Genomic DNA, 15,694 nt, shown 5'->3' on the forward strand with positions numbered 1-15,694 from the left:
CACGCTGCCGTTTGTGTCCTCCATGATAAGCCCCTACCGGCACTTGCAGGTCTTGTGATGAATTTAAACATTCCCCTCACAGACCTTTTAATGTTTGTATGAACACACACACCTATACCCAAGTGGTGAAAGAGAAGGAAGCTGACAGACATCAGCAGCTGAATATTTTCGCAGTGTGCAATTTGTTATTCACCACAGGGCTGCCATTCCCTCCCTTTTGAAGGCTCCCTACTTTCCCCTAGCCAAGTTGCTAAGCAACAGCTTGAGTCAACAATTGCCAACTGGGCTAGTGAAATGAAAGATTGGGGGGAGAAAGGGGGAGAAAAAAGGACTCTGAAGGAGAAGGTTCCAACTTGTGAAGAGAATGATCCTGAAGCCTCAAGTAAAATACTTCAGAGAAAATGTGTGAGAGAATCTGGACTCCTGAGCCCGGACAGAGCTAGAGTAACATAAATTTAGGAGTATTTCACAGGCCCTCTCAGAGGCCCAGAGAGGCCTGACCCATTTTCAGCTTTTGTGGCCCCTAGCCACCACAAAAAATTAAAATTATGACACTCAATAACAAAATAAGGCACACACAAAAAAGAGAGAGTGGTTTGTTTACATAATCAGTTGTTCTGAGAGGAATATTAATCACCTATTACTGGGCCCTGTGTATTAGTATTAGTATTGTAGCACCCTGCTTGTGGTTAACGCTTAGCTGGAATGAAATATTCAACGCAGCAATAGAGAAATTAAAATAATAATTTATTTGTCAGACAAATAAATGAGAGGCACAGTGGTATATGGTTAACAAGCTCTGGCCTGGTCTCCTGCCATTATGGCCAGCACTTATATTCCCTCAGCCGAGCTCCCTTGCTCCTCCTTTGGCTGCCTCTGTCCAATCAGCCTGGTTGAATTTCCTATTGGCTGATTGCTACAACCAATCCTAAAAGATACACCCATTTCCTATTGCCTTTTATGGGATACAAAAAGCTATATATTCTTCTATCTATAAATGACAAATAAGTAGTCATATATCTTACATTTGTCTCAACAAGGAACCTTAATTACCAGCTCACCTCTTGCCCTCCTTGCCCTATTGCCCTCCAAAACAGATGGTTAATAATTTTAAATTTTTATCTTAAACAGATGTCAGAGATCTTGGGTTCACATTCTCATGCATCATCAATGAAAGATCTCCTTTTTGAAGGTCTTTAAACAAAGGCCTGACAACCATATATCAGGAGTGCTCGATGGCGTCTCCTGTCTGGCAGGGGGCTGGGCTCATTTGCCCCTCTGGTCTCCTACAGCAATATGACTCTATGAAATAAGAATTTAACATTTCTTTCTTTCTAGATCCTTTGCATAATTACATTTAAGCCAGTATATTTCATACATTATCATAGATAGCTTTTTACAAGAATAAATCTTCTCAAAGTAACAGGAAGGAATCAGTTTACAGCCTCAAAATAAAATAGGAAAAAGCCTCTTTTTCTGTTTACACTTCTCCTTCTCCAGCCAGTTGCTCTTGGCCTTTAACCTTAGAAAGATATGGCTCAAGTTTAATGGTTTTTACTATTTACCAACTCTTAATTATGTAGGGTGGTGTAACCTTGCTCTCAGCTTGTAATTCTCTTTTTACGACTTTGAGAATTGTTTTCTGCTATAAATCAGGGGGCCCCCTTGTCCAGGAGGATAAACATCTTGCCAAAGTACTTAGGCAGCTGGTCTTCTGCCTGGCATAAAACATTTGAAAATCTTTAAGCTCATTTTAAAATACAGACCCTAATCAAACTATAAGCCTTGATAAAAATGCAGGCTATGATTAGATGCCTCATTCCCCCCTTTCAAGCTCAAGGACCTTCATCCCAAGTGTCCTTGATAGCTTGACCTTCATCATCTTCCTGAGGTAAAGCTCTATATAGGGCCATGATATGAGGTAGAGTTTCATTCGAAATCATCTTGCTAATTGTACTTCTAAAACATGAAATGATACATGGCACCATACATAAAACCATTATTACTACCGTCAAGAAAAACAAGCAAGACAATAGTATCCCTTTGAGTCCCGCAACATTAGGTAACCAGTTGGTGAGCCATCCCATATCCCATCCTTCCCATGTTTGTACTGGGACGTGTGCTATACTCTCCATCTTTGTGGCCAACACACGGATTGCCTCACCATTATCAGAAATGTTAAAGCAACAGGCATTCCCTGTCAAGTTCAAGACTCCACATAGGCCTCCCTGCCTGGCAAGTACATAATCCATTCCCATTTTCAGCTGCAAAATGGCGGCTCTACTTTCATCCAGCTGTTGTGCAATAAGTCTCAAACTCTGGGCTGTTGCATTGGTTACAAGTTCCACTACTGCTTGCAATCGAATTATTCTGTTTAGATTATAAATAGGATCCCGTGCCCCTTGTATGAGCTCACCAGGATTCCAGGAGGCAGGCTCATAATAGGCTATAATGCGCTCTGGTGGCCAATCATCAGTATCGCTCCAACTTTGGGTACTTCCTCCTGCTATATGAGAAATATCAGCGTTTCTTCGTGTACGCTTGGCCGAATTAGTGGGCATAATCCACATTGGTGGTAATACCCATCCCAGGAAACAAGTCCCACTCCATTTGGAAGGGAGCTTCTTGTATGCCCATTCTCCACATATCCACCACAACCATCGGGTCTGAGGTTTTTGGTACGTGGAGTGCAGAAGGCGAAATATCAAAAGGGGTACAGAGTTCACAGTGCAGTATGTTAGATTGCCTTTTTCTGTCACAGTTATGTTCCATACCACTTTCCATGCATGAATAAAAGGAGGTGCACAGGGCAAGGTATTCCGAGTTCGATAGGTAGTACCGTTTACCCAGGTTTGACTATTCTTAATATAATCCCAAGTATAGTGACAATGAGAAGAGCCTATCATGGTAGAATCAGCTGCATCTGATAATTTATGTACACAGAATTCCCCTTGCACAGGTATAACTCGTATTGGTTTAGTTGAGTTCCATCCGGGGAAATTCTGTACTTCTGTTTGGTGTGGCATTTCGCTTACCATACCAATGGCATTTAATGGTATCGGTAATAAGGGCATACCTCCCTCTGAATCATCTGGCCCAAGAGAGCAAACAAGGCAATTGGTCCTATTTGCAACATTGGCTACCATCTCAGCTAAGCCTACCCACATATTGTGGTCATGGCGGAATCCATATTTAGTAAATTTGGTCAGATTCAAGGACCCTTCCCCTTCCCAAGGGATCAGGATTAATAATAAAATCATGTTGATGTGTAGTATATGCATTCCTTCCACAAAAGATTACCTTATTGTGATAGCATAAAAATATTAGCCCCAATATAATTCCCCCAGTGACAGAAATGGGGAACCACCAAGACCAAAACATATATCCCAAGGATCCCCAATGAGTAATATCCTTGATAATTGTTCCACAAGGGGGGGGCAGTCAATTAATTGTATTAGAGAATCTTCCCGTTCACAATCGCTGGTTTAGACGCTCCTCAAGCTTCAGGCGTGCGCAGGTCAGCCAGCTTCCAGGTTGTGGCTGCAGCAGGCCGGTCGTCTAATGTTGCCCGTGACCTAGCCCGTTCCCCGTAGGGCTAGATACAGGGGTTTTTGGAGAGAGTCAGTTTTAAAGGATTAGAGGGGTCACCTTTGCACGTCCAACTGCCTTCGGACTTCTTCAAACGGGAGTGATGAATCCAGGGGGTCACCTCAGCTACCTTCACCGCTGTTGGAGTAGAGAGCAAGACGGTGTAAGGTCCACGCCACTTAGGTGCAAGTGGATCTCGTTTCCACTCTTTCACCCATACGCTATCGCCAGCCTGGAACTGATGAATCGGCTCGGCAATGCTGCACGGCGTGCGCTCGAGGGCCCACCTGTTAAGAGAAACAAAAACACGGGAGAGAGATTGCACTTGTTCCTGTGTCACATGGTCTCCTATTTGTTTGAGGTCAGCTGGAATATCCTGAACAAAGGAGGGCGGCCTCCCATACAGGAGCTCAAAAGGTGACAACTTAAGTCTTTTTGTGGGTGCACACCGAACACGAAACAGTGTTATGGGTAACACATCCACCCATCCTAATCCCGTTTCCTGGGTTAATTTTGCCAATTGGGTTTTCAGAGTCCGATTCATTCTTTCAGTTTTCCCTGAACTCTGAGGCCTATATGCTGCATGCAGTCTCCATTTCACTTGTAGGACTCGACATACTTCTTGTACTACTTGATCAATGAACGCTGGCCCATTATCACTTCCAATGCATCTAGGTAACCCAAACCTCGGGATCAATTCAGTGAGGAGTCTCTTAGTTACCTCTCGTGCCTTTTCAGTTCGGGTGGGAAAAGCTTCAACCCATCCGGTAAGAGTATCTACAAACACAAGGAGATACTTGAATCCCTTAGAAGGGACCAGCTCTGTGAAGTCCACAATTAGGCTTTCCATGGGGACATATCCCACATGTTGGATTCCAGGAGGTTGTACCGGTCCCTGCCTGGGATTGTTTTTAGCACAAAGAACACATTTCTGTGAAATGCAAGTTGCTAATTGTGATAGGTTAATAATATACAACTTCCGACTGAGACTCTCTCTGGTTGCAGTACCGCCAAGGTGAGTAGATTCATGATAATTTCTTACAATTGTGCCTGCTAGGTGATGAGGTACATAAATCCTATTGTCCGGCAGGATCATCCAACCGTCCTTCACAACCGCTCCTTCCTGTTCAGCCCACTTCCTCTCTTCTGGGGTATAGTGAGGTTTAACTTCTCCTGGAACTACCTCTGGTATGAGGGCTGCTATAAATCCTCCCACAGGCTTTTGGGCTGCCTCTCGGGCTGCTTTATCAGCAGCATGATTTCCTCTGGTTATTGGATCCCTTCCACGTCCATGACCTTTGCAGTGCATTACAGCAATCTGTTCTGGAGCCCATACTGCTTCCAACAGGATTTCTACTTCAGGTCCATATTTCAAGGCCTTCCCGTGGGCTCCGATTAGACCTCTTTCTTTCCATAGAGCACCATGTGCATGCAGGGTTAAGAAGGCATATTTAGAATCAGTATAGATGTTTGCCTTACATCCGGCTGCCAATTGCAGAGCTCTAGTTAAACCTATAAGTTCAGCTTTTTGTGCTGAGGTGCCAGCAGGCAAAGCTTCAGCTTCCACAACTTCCTCATTGGTGACCACAGCATATCCTGCTCGTCTGGCACCTTCATGCAGGTAACTGCTACCATCAGTATAATATACAACATCTGGATTTTTCAATGGTTCATCTTTCAGATCGGGTCTACTGGAATAAACTTCATCCATTATTTGGAGACAATCATGTGATTCTTCATCATCTACCTCTGGTAGGGGCAGCAAAGTTGCTGGATTGAGCATATTCACTACTCGTAGATGAATCCTGGGATTTTCACACAATAGGCCTTGGTATCTAGCCATCCTTGGGTTCGTTAGCCAATAACTACCCTTATATTCCATGAGTGTCAGAACAGCATGAGGTACATTCACATACATCGTCTGGCCGAAGGTAAATTTATCAGCTTCTTTGACAAGGCTTGCAGTGGCCGCTACTGCCCTTAGGCATGGAGGCCATCCTTTTGCTACTGAGTCCAATTGTTTTGACAAATAAGCTACTGGACGATTCCAACTTCCTAATCTCTGGGTCAGGACTGCCGCTGCAATCCCATTCTGTTCATGTACATACAGCTGAAAGGGTTTTTCCGAATTAGGCAGTCCAAGGGCTGGGGCCTCCATAAGTCGTTGTTTGATAACTAAAAAGGCTTGTTGCTGCTCAGGTCCCCATACGAATGGGTCCTTTTCTGCACCTCGAGTGCTTTCATGTAAGGGCTTGGCCAGACTGCTGAAATCAGGTATCCATAGTCTACAAAACCCTGCTGTTCCCAGGAATCCTCTGAGTTGTTTCCTTGTGGTAGGTTCCTTGATAAGGCAAATAGCTTCTTTCCTCTCTGGCCTCAATGCTCGTTGTTGGTGTGAGATGTCAAAGCCCAAATATTTGACCTTTTCTAAACATAACTGTGCCTTTTTCTGGGAAACTCGGTAGCCAGCTTCCCAGAGCAAGTGGAGCAGTTCCTCTGTCCCTTCTTTACAGGTATCAAAATCCTTTGCTGCTAATATAAGGTCATCTACATATTGCAGAACCACCTTTTCTCCAGGTATTGAGGGGTAACTTGTTAGATCCTTCGCCAAGGCAGTGCCAAATAAAGTTGGGGAATTTTTGAATCCCTGGGGCAATCTCGTCCAGGTTAGCTGGCCTTTTGTTCCTGTTAAAGGGTCTTCCCACTGGAAGGCAAATATAGGTTGGCTCTGTGGTGCCAGCCGGCAACAGAAGAATGCATCTTTCAAGTCCAATACAGTAAAAAATGTTGCTTCTGGTGGGATCAAACTCAGCAGGGTATATGGGTTTGGTACATTTGGGTGCAAGGTCTCGATAGCCTGGTTTACGAGCCTCAAGTCCTGTACTGGCCTGTATTCATCTGTCCCAGGTTTCCGAACAGGCAATAGAGGTGTGTTCCATTCTGATTGGCAGGGCTTAAGCAGACCATATTTTAATAGGCGGTCCAAATGTTTCTGGATGCCCTCTGCTGCTCGCCGGGGTAAAGGATATTGCTTTACAGATACAGGGGTAGCCATAGGTTTTAGGGTTACTACAATTGGAGCTATATTCTTAGCCATTCCTGGTGGGCTATTTTCGGCCCATACTCCTGATGGCACCTGTAGGGTTCGGAGGAGCTTGTTTAACTCTGTATCCAATGTGGGTTGGACTTGCAGGGCTGACATTAGGCGCCATGATTGTTCCTTAGGTACTGAGAGGGAAATTATTCCTGCTGCCTTTGATGGCAGTTTCATTTCTGGACCTCGAGGAGTGAAGGTGATTTGGGCCTGCAATTTGGACAGCATATCTCTACCTAAGAGAGGTATTGGACACTCAGGTATATACAAAAACTGATGGGTTAAACGATGTCCCCCAATCTGGCATTCCAAAGGTTGGAGGAAAGACCTCTTAGCTGACTGACCAGTGGCACTTTTAATGACTACACTTTTGGATGCCTTTTTCTGCAATAGTTCTGGGAGTACTGAGTATTCAGCCCCAGTATCAATCATAAAGTCTATTAAATGGCTCCCTAATTGAATCGTGACCGTGGGCTCCTGGAAGCCTAACTTTATGGAGTCCGGTCGTTCCTAGTCTTGGGTAAAATTCTCCTCTGCCAGTCCAATGAAATTGTCCCTACTCCGTCCTTGTCCAGGTCTCTGATATCTTCCATCTCGGATCATCCCCCGTCCCCGTCCCTGGTTTCTTGGGCCGGAGCCTGGGCCTGGGCCTGGGCGTACTTCTTCCAACCTCAGGGGTTCAGGACACTCCCGCTTCCAATGACCCTCCTTCTTGCAATTCGCACATTGATTCCTTCCCAGTGGTGGATTCCTTCCCCGCCCTCTCCCTCCATTTAAGGGGCGGTAGTCTTGCTTCACTGCTGTGGCTAACATTACCATCTTTTCCTTCTGCCACTTCTTCTTCTCTTGCTTCTCAGCCTCATCCCTATTCCGATAAACTCGGCGTGCAATGGCCATAATTTGGCTCATCAGCATCCCTTCCCATCCTTCTGATTTCTGAATTTTCTTACGAATGTCAGAAGCGCACTGGGCCACAAATGTAGCAGTAATCATTCTGCTGTTTTCAGGGGCTTCAGGGTCAAAAGGAGTCCATATACGATAGGCTTCCTGCAGCCTCTCTAAAAAGTCTCCTGGACTCTCATTTGGTTTCTGTTCTACTTCTGAGACTTTAGACATATTAGTGGGCTTCTGGCATGCCCTGCGGATACCTTGCACAAGCGTCTGGCGGTAGGTGGTAAGCCTGGCCAGATGAATTGCATTGTTTGGATCCCAATTAGGATCTTCCAAGGGAAAGTTGTCCCGGAGATGACGGTCAACATTTAAAATATTTCCCACTCTGGCCTGCTCACGCAAATATATCTGTGCCTTTTCAATTATGTCTCTCCTTTCCTCAGTGGTGAACAGAGTATTCAGGAGCTGGCGGCAATCTGTCCAAGTAGGACTATGAGTATTTATTATTGAAGTCACCAAGTCCATCATAGCCTGAGGTTTTTCTGCGAAAGATGGGGTGTGTGTTTTCCAATTCATCAGATCCGTAGTTGTGAATGGAATGTACTGGAGGGTCGAAGTTCGAGGTGGCCGTGGTCCGAGTTGCCCGTTAACCAGCACAGGCTCCTCAAGTGCATCAAATACTCTTCTGAGGGGGCTACTACGTGATCTTTCTCTTCGCTTTGCTCTAGGGGCCTCAAATCATAGGGGATGGTATTTGTCCCAAGGCGTTCTTTTAGCAGCCTTATACGCCTGGCTGTATTGCTTGCTGACCGATTAAGGTCTCCCTGTAACTTCTGTAATAATTCTCTAGGACTTGGATGTACAGGGGTTTGGGGTAGGCAATCAGTTGTTCCACTAAAAGAGACTGTAGATGGAGTTCTACTGGGACTCACAGGTGGAATAACCACTTCTGCTTGGGCTTTATTATAGGCCTCCAATGCCTCCTGAAGATATTTATCATAATCTATCAAGGAATCGAGTTCTGTGACTCCAGCCCCATTATTCATTCCACTTTCTTGCCTTGGGGTTACAACTGGTGGAGTGTTTGGATTAGGCTCCCTTCGATGTGGAGCATAGGGTGGAGGTGGAAGCACCTCTTCCTCTGGTCCCTCAAAAATGGGTTTGAGTTTATTTGGCAAGATTCCTTTCCTAGCTTCGGCTTTTACAGCCAACAATTTGCATCGTTTGATTTTGCATTCCCTTATCCATGGAGGATTTTTATTTAATGTGCTCAGCCAAGAATCTATATATGAAAATTGTTCTGGGCACCCTCCAGTTTCTTTGGCGATGTTAGACCAAAGTTTGCTTACTAAATTTATATCAAAGGTTCCCTGAGATGGCCATTCAGTATTTTGTTTCGGCCACTCTAATTCACGTAACGTTCTCAAGCGTTCTGGCGTCATTTTGACTCCATATGCCCCTGAGAAGGCTTTCTTAAAATTATTTAACATACATTCAAGAGGTGTATTTTCCCCCTTTGAACCCCCAACTCCCATTGTATGGCCCTGTGAAGTATCCACTCAGTCACTCACACACACGCTTCGTGAGATTCCTTGCCCGGGTGAAGTCGCCTTACCGGGAACCGAAGTACTACCCACTCCACACTCAGGTCAGCTACAAATTGTACTTTCTCACACATACAATGCGCTGGATACTTCACCATACTCTACCTCCCAACCTTTCCTTTCCCTACACCAGATCACCATCTGATGTACCCAACCACCTAGCATACTCAGTTCCCCTTTACTGAGACGCAGAAGTTTGATCAAGACTTCTCTTCCTCCCAATTAATTGGAGGGCCAAAAACCCCTTAGTGCACTTACCCTTAGTTGGTTGCCTGTTTATTTCTCTGGTTCCCCCCGGTCCGTCGCCGTCGGTGGGCAGGGTATCAGACAGACGAGACTTCTGCGTTCCCCTGGAAAAAAAACTTCCCAGTGCGCGCTGGGTAAGCAGTGAGTGGTCCTCTCTCTTGTACCCTGCCCAGTAAGGCGAAGGGGCTGCGTTCCAGCAGACCACTTATCCGAGTCGCAGGCACCATAAAATGTAGCACCCTGCTTGTGGTTAACGCTTAGCTGGAATGAAATATTCAACGCAGCAATAGAGAAATTAAAATAATAATTTATTTGTCAGACAAATAAATGAGAGGCACAGTGGTATATGGTTAACAAGCTCTGGCCTGGTCTCCTGCCATTATGGCCAGCACTTATATTCCCTCAGCCGAGCTCCCTTGCTCCTCCTTTGGCTGCCTCTGTCCAATCAGCCTGGTTGAATTTCCTATTGGCTGATTGCTACAACCAATCCTAAAAGATACACCCATTTCCTATTGCCTTTTATGGGATACAAAAAGCTATATATTCTTCTATCTATAAATGACAAATAAGTAGTCATATATCTTACATTTGTCTCAACAAGGAACCTTAATTACCAGCTCACCTCTTGCCCTCCTTGCCCTATTGCCCTCCAAAACAGATGGTTAATAATTTTAAATTTTTATCTTAAACAGATGTCAGAGATCTTGGGTTCACATTCTCATGCATCATCAATGAAAGATCTCCTTTTTGAAGGTCTTTAAACAAAGGCCTGACAACCATATATCAGGAGTGCTCGATGGCGTCTCCTGTCTGGCAGGGGGCTGGGCTCATTTGCCCCTCTGGTCTCCTACAGCAATATGACTCTATGAAATAAGAATTTAACATTTCTTTCTTTCTAGATCCTTTGCATAATTACATTTAAGCCAGTATATTTCATACATTATCATAGATAGCTTTTTACAAGAATAAATCTTCTCAAAGTAACAGGAAGGAATCAGTTTACAGCCTCAAAATAAAATAGGAAAAAGCCTCTTTTTCTGTTTACACTTCTCCTTCTCCAGCCAGTTGCTCTTGGCCTTTAACCTTAGAAAGATATGGCTCAAGTTTAATGGTTTTTACTATTTACCAACTCTTAATTATGTAGGGTGGTGTAACCTTGCTCTCAGCTTGTAATTCTCTTTTTACGACTTTGAGAATTGTTTTCTGCTATAAATCAGGGGGCCCCCTTGTCCAGGAGGATAAACATCTTGCCAAAGTACTTAGGCAGCTGGTCTTCTGCCTGGCATAAAACATTTGAAAATCTTTAAGCTCATTTTAAAATACAGACCCTAATCAAACTATAAGCCTTGATAAAAATGCAGGCTATGATTAGATGCCTCAGTATTTATGAACATAAAAACCTCTTGTGTTTTTATACTGCAAAACACTCTGTGATTCTCAAATGAACGGCGGCATATAAATTCAATAAATAGGATGGTGATGATGGTGGTGATGATTGGACCAAATCTACATAAATGGACAAAAAAAAGTCTTTTACCAAATTACACCTCTAATTTACTTCAGTCTGCAGCTCTGTGCTTTAAGAGAGTGTCACATTTGGGCTCAATGCACAAGTTATGAAATTTATCAAATGCCAACAAATTAACAAGTGTCTAAATCTGAGGTTTCCTTTGAGCTTCAGGCCCATGAAAAGGAATTCTAACTGATTAACTGATGATATATTGAAATTCAAAAGTTAATGCTAAATATGTTATATCTAAACCATGCTTGGCTTCTTCTTTTTGCAAACTGTTATAAACCAAACTCATTTTTCTTTACACTGTTTTGTTCCCTATTTTTGGTGAAGCTTGTTGCTAAGGCTCTTGCACATTCTGAACATGGTTCAGTGGTAGATTCCACCCAGGGAGAATCTGTTAAAATTATATTAACCAGAGGAGTAGAGCAGAATTATAACCCCATTAAAAGTAACCCCAAAGCTGATTCTGGAATACACTGGGTGTTGGGATTCAGACCCATTGTAGGTGCTAAACCTTGAGTCCGAGAGATGTCAGGCAAATTTTTTGTCTCCCTGATTTTCAAGGATCAGATCTGATGCAGAAGATAGAAAACTACCATTTTGCACAAATGGCACATCTGTGTTACATTTTCTCCTGCTTGCATTTAGTGCTGATCTGCAGTCTTATACAGCTCTGACCTGAAGGCTTGGGAAAAGCTAACAAAAGACCAAAGGGGGATGCAGTTACTGCTGTTTTCGCTGTCCTTCCACAGTTCCCTACAGCTGCTACTGGGCTCTGGTTATGGGACAGATCTTTGTCTTGAGTTTGATGGTAAAAGTTCACTCCTAATTCAAAAAGCCTAATCACAGTAAGAGTGAGCCCTAGAGTTGCAGTTCAGGTCCAAGTCCTACACCTGCCACTAGCTAGCCTTCCTGCTGCTCCTGCAGTTCCTTTGAAACAAACAAAGCACCCACAGAATATATTTCCCTTCAAGAAGGGATGGTCTGAGAAAGCTACAGTCCCATATTCCCTAGCATGACAGCCAGAGAGCATGGGATTTGTAATTTCTGCTGTACTATTACCAGTTCTATTTGAGAGACCAAATGAGCTACAAATTTCATGTCCTGGTAGGAAATTACACTCTCAGGATTACCATTTCCAGTTAACAAGAGATTCAGCAATACCTTCGCTAACCTTAACGCACCCTTATTGACACTCGATAATCCCTCTTCTTAAAGGAAATGGGTTTTCACTACAGGAGAGTAAGATAAAACGGAGAGGGATCCACTTGTTTTTTCAGCTCCTCTTTTGATCACTTAAACACAAGCGCTCAAACACTCGCAATGAAAGATCACAAAAACTTAGCTGAAATTGGGTCAAGACAAGATAATTTATAGGGATCATTTGATGCTTTCAGTGAACCATGTCAGATTCTTGAAAAATGTCTTGCCTGGGGTATTCTCAAGGAAGGTTGTGACTGGATCAGGAATGGATTTTACCTCTTTAAAGTTAAGTGCTCGATTTTCTAAAACCAAAACAGGGAAGTGTTATATAGCACTTTCAGTCATATAAACTTAATCCATGTCCCAAAGAGCCAAAACTCTATGAAGATAAAACTAATGTGTGGGTGGGAGGAACAGCAGCATAACTTAATAGTTTATCCTCCAAGATAATGACTCTCATGCTTTTCTGTTTCCCTACACAGCACCTAGGCCAAATGGTCCATTACTGAAGTAGCAACCACAACAAACATAGACCTTCCATCTGTTACAGTACTTACATTTGAAAACTGAAATAACTGTAATGTAATTCAAAACAAAGTGTTCAGTTAATGTTTAAAAGTGCTTTGTGGGTGACAGTTGTTTCCAAGAATGACACATCTACCCCATGCCAAACTTCCTTGCACTTCGATGCAACAACATTTATATTGGTGCTCTGTAAACAATAACAATAACAAATGGAAATTCTGCTGACCATTTAAAATGTTAACAGTCTAGGCTACTGTATACATGATTCATGTACTCCTATCATGTGTCCATTACTTGCAGGGAGCCAGAAGCAGTTCCAGATTTGGATTTTTAAAAAGAAACCAAAATCAGAAACAGGAAAGCTTATCCATCCAATTTTTCTACATGCAGATGCTCTTCTGAGCTCACCTCAAGCTGAATGGAAAGGAGCTGTGTAAACATTGTCTCATCGGATTACTGTACAACTTTACCATTTTGTAGTACACCAAACTTCCAACAAGTAAATTGCATTTCATCTCTAAATGCTGGTGACATACAGGTTTTCAAAATGGCCCTGGTAGCTTCTGAAAGTCATGCCGAAACACTATTCAAAATCTGCAGCCTCCCTGTGTTTTGAGTATCCCTTAGGGAAAATTAAATTCACACAAGTGCATCTGCATGTTGGAATGTGGGTTAGGTGAATTTACACAGAATTGGGTTGTTTCCAGATTACCTGTTTATTTGTTGTTCCTCCTGATTTGTTTGCAGGGAAATTCAACGACACTGAAAATGCATTCTGATTTGTTTTCAGGGACGGTTTTACATGAAACTGTAATGGAAATGCAGAAGAACTTTATATTGTGAGGAGTTTGTGCTGTACAGCAGTGGCTCGTCACATGCCCTAGAACACTTTAATTAGCCAGCTGCATTTGTTATCTTTTTAAGATACCAGCTGATAAGTGGCTAATTTTTTGCTTAGTCACTGGCAGCTCTTAGGAGGGTTTCATAGCACTGGTACCTAGTTTACGTTCATAAGATGTGAAAGGAGCTTGGAAATTCTACTCTGCAAACTTCAGCACAGAAGGTGCTATATTCTGGCCATTACAGGTGTCTGTCCATTGTTGCTTTTGAGAGAGATGTAAACTGTCTGTCTTTTGCTTTTAATTTGCTATTTGGTCCTTGTTTGTTTGTGGTTTTTCTCATCCTGCCCGTATATAAATCTGTCTATCAAGGATTAAAGTGTGCTCTTTGTCTTGTCCGAATTAAACAAAAAAACAAAAAACTCTTCTCTCAGCAGAACACAAGCAAATGTTATTCCACACTTTCCAATGCATTTTCTTATCACAAAAAGAGCAGAACTTTCATGTAAGAGCTCCCAATCAACTTCAATTGCAGAAACTTCATTTGCTGATATGTGATTGAATCCTACCTGCAAACAGTGACAATCTGGAAATGCTCTTGGTCACATGGCAAAATGACAGTGAGCTATATGCTTGCAGACTCATTCCCTCTTTTACCGCACCTTTGCCCTATAGCAATCTTGTTATAGGAAATAGTCCTTGAACTTGCTTTTCCTCTAACTTTTGAGAGAGATGGATTGTTTCTGAGAAATTATACCTACAGTCAGTGCTTTTTTTCTTAGAAAAATAGGTGCTGGTACTGACCGTGATGTTGTTACATTAAGTGCCACACTTTTTAACAACCAAAAAAGAGACGCCGGTACTGCATACAGTGGAATTTCCAAAAGAGGGCTAAAGTATACCTCCACCTCCTCTATTTCCCTTCCCTCTATTTTCCTGTTGTTGGGGAAAGGGGGTGGTTTCCAACTGAAACAGGAACATTCTGCATCTGCTATCAACCATAGACTTAATTGATTCAAAGTCAGACACTCTTCCCCATTCCTGTCTCACTTCTTTTTCTGTATACGTACACACAGTTGTTACCAGCCTTCTGCAAGCACACAGGTCTTTGCCAAGCAATTTTCATGTGTATTTTAGTTTCTTTTTTATTTTAATTTATGAAGTTACATACCTATTATGCACTCAAGTCCCCTGAGTATGTAAAAAAACAACAAAAAACACTTGTGTAGTCCTATTTCATTTCATTGAACCCTTTTGTGTAATCCCATTTCATTGGCAGTACACTGATAATGTACTTGTGTGGTTGAATGCCTGTTAGAGAGAATATACATAATAGGGACTGTAAACCTACATAATTTTTTTTGTGCTTGTTTGCTCCACAAACATCTTTCAGTAAGGCATGTGTTGTAGTTCCAACTTTATATTCTCAGAGTTGCTGTTCAACTCAAGAAACAACTTGTGTACAGATTGCAAGATTCTTACACATGCTGAAGCTTTCCAGATGTGTACATTCCATTCTGTATCATATAAAAATGGTCTGTTTCATATTCAGGAAATTAGTTCTCAATTAACAGAACACTAATGAATCCAATCTCCAGCTGTCATGTCTTCACACACAAGTGCAACTTTTAAAAAAGGATCAGAACTGGCCCGAATAATTATCCAGATTTGGGCTCCTGAAAGGTTCCCATGCAGTCTTGGGCTTCCATGGTGCTGCAGCTGAAGAGGAAGCAGTCAAGGATGAGAGGCAGGGGTGTGCTCCCCACTCTCAACAGCATTCCCAGCTGCTCTACCCTTGGATTGCAGATTTAGATGGCTGGAAGGAGTGTGAATTGGAGAGGGTGCCAAGGTCTGGATGAAATGACATTTGGCTCCCCACATCTGCACTAAATAGTAGTCCCTACTGAACACACTGAGAACTGAGACATCTGAGTAAAGATGTAATGGATTGCACTGTAATACTGTTTATTCAGAATTAATCCCCATTGAAATGTGGGGATTACCATCCATGAAGGTGGTTTAAATATTTACTTAAGTACACTTACTGTACTTCAAAGTGTGTCCATTTGAAATTAATGAGATTTCCTTGCTTTTTATGGAAGCTAATGTCAGGTGCACTACCGACTAATGATATCCTTTGTATAAAGGGATAAATGCAGTACAGATGTCTGGGGCTTGATCAATGTGG

General features: G+C 42.7%; 1 long non-coding RNA gene across 1 annotated transcript; it reads left to right on the forward strand.

Annotated features, from left to right (window-relative positions):
- The first annotated feature begins 272 nt into the window (after nt 1-272).
- LOC308481684 lies at nt 273-13,885 on the forward strand. The gene is made up of 2 exons (XR_013988802.1): nt 273-382; nt 12,968-13,885. It is a non-coding gene; the product is annotated as an uncharacterized lncRNA (long non-coding RNA).
- The last annotated feature ends 1,809 nt before the right edge of the window (nt 13,886-15,694 follow it).

The sequence above is a fragment of the Podarcis pityusensis genome (assembly GCF_964106645.2).
Source record: "Podarcis pityusensis genome assembly, chromosome: 7".
NCBI lineage: Eukaryota > Metazoa > Chordata > Lepidosauria > Squamata > Lacertidae > Podarcis > Podarcis pityusensis.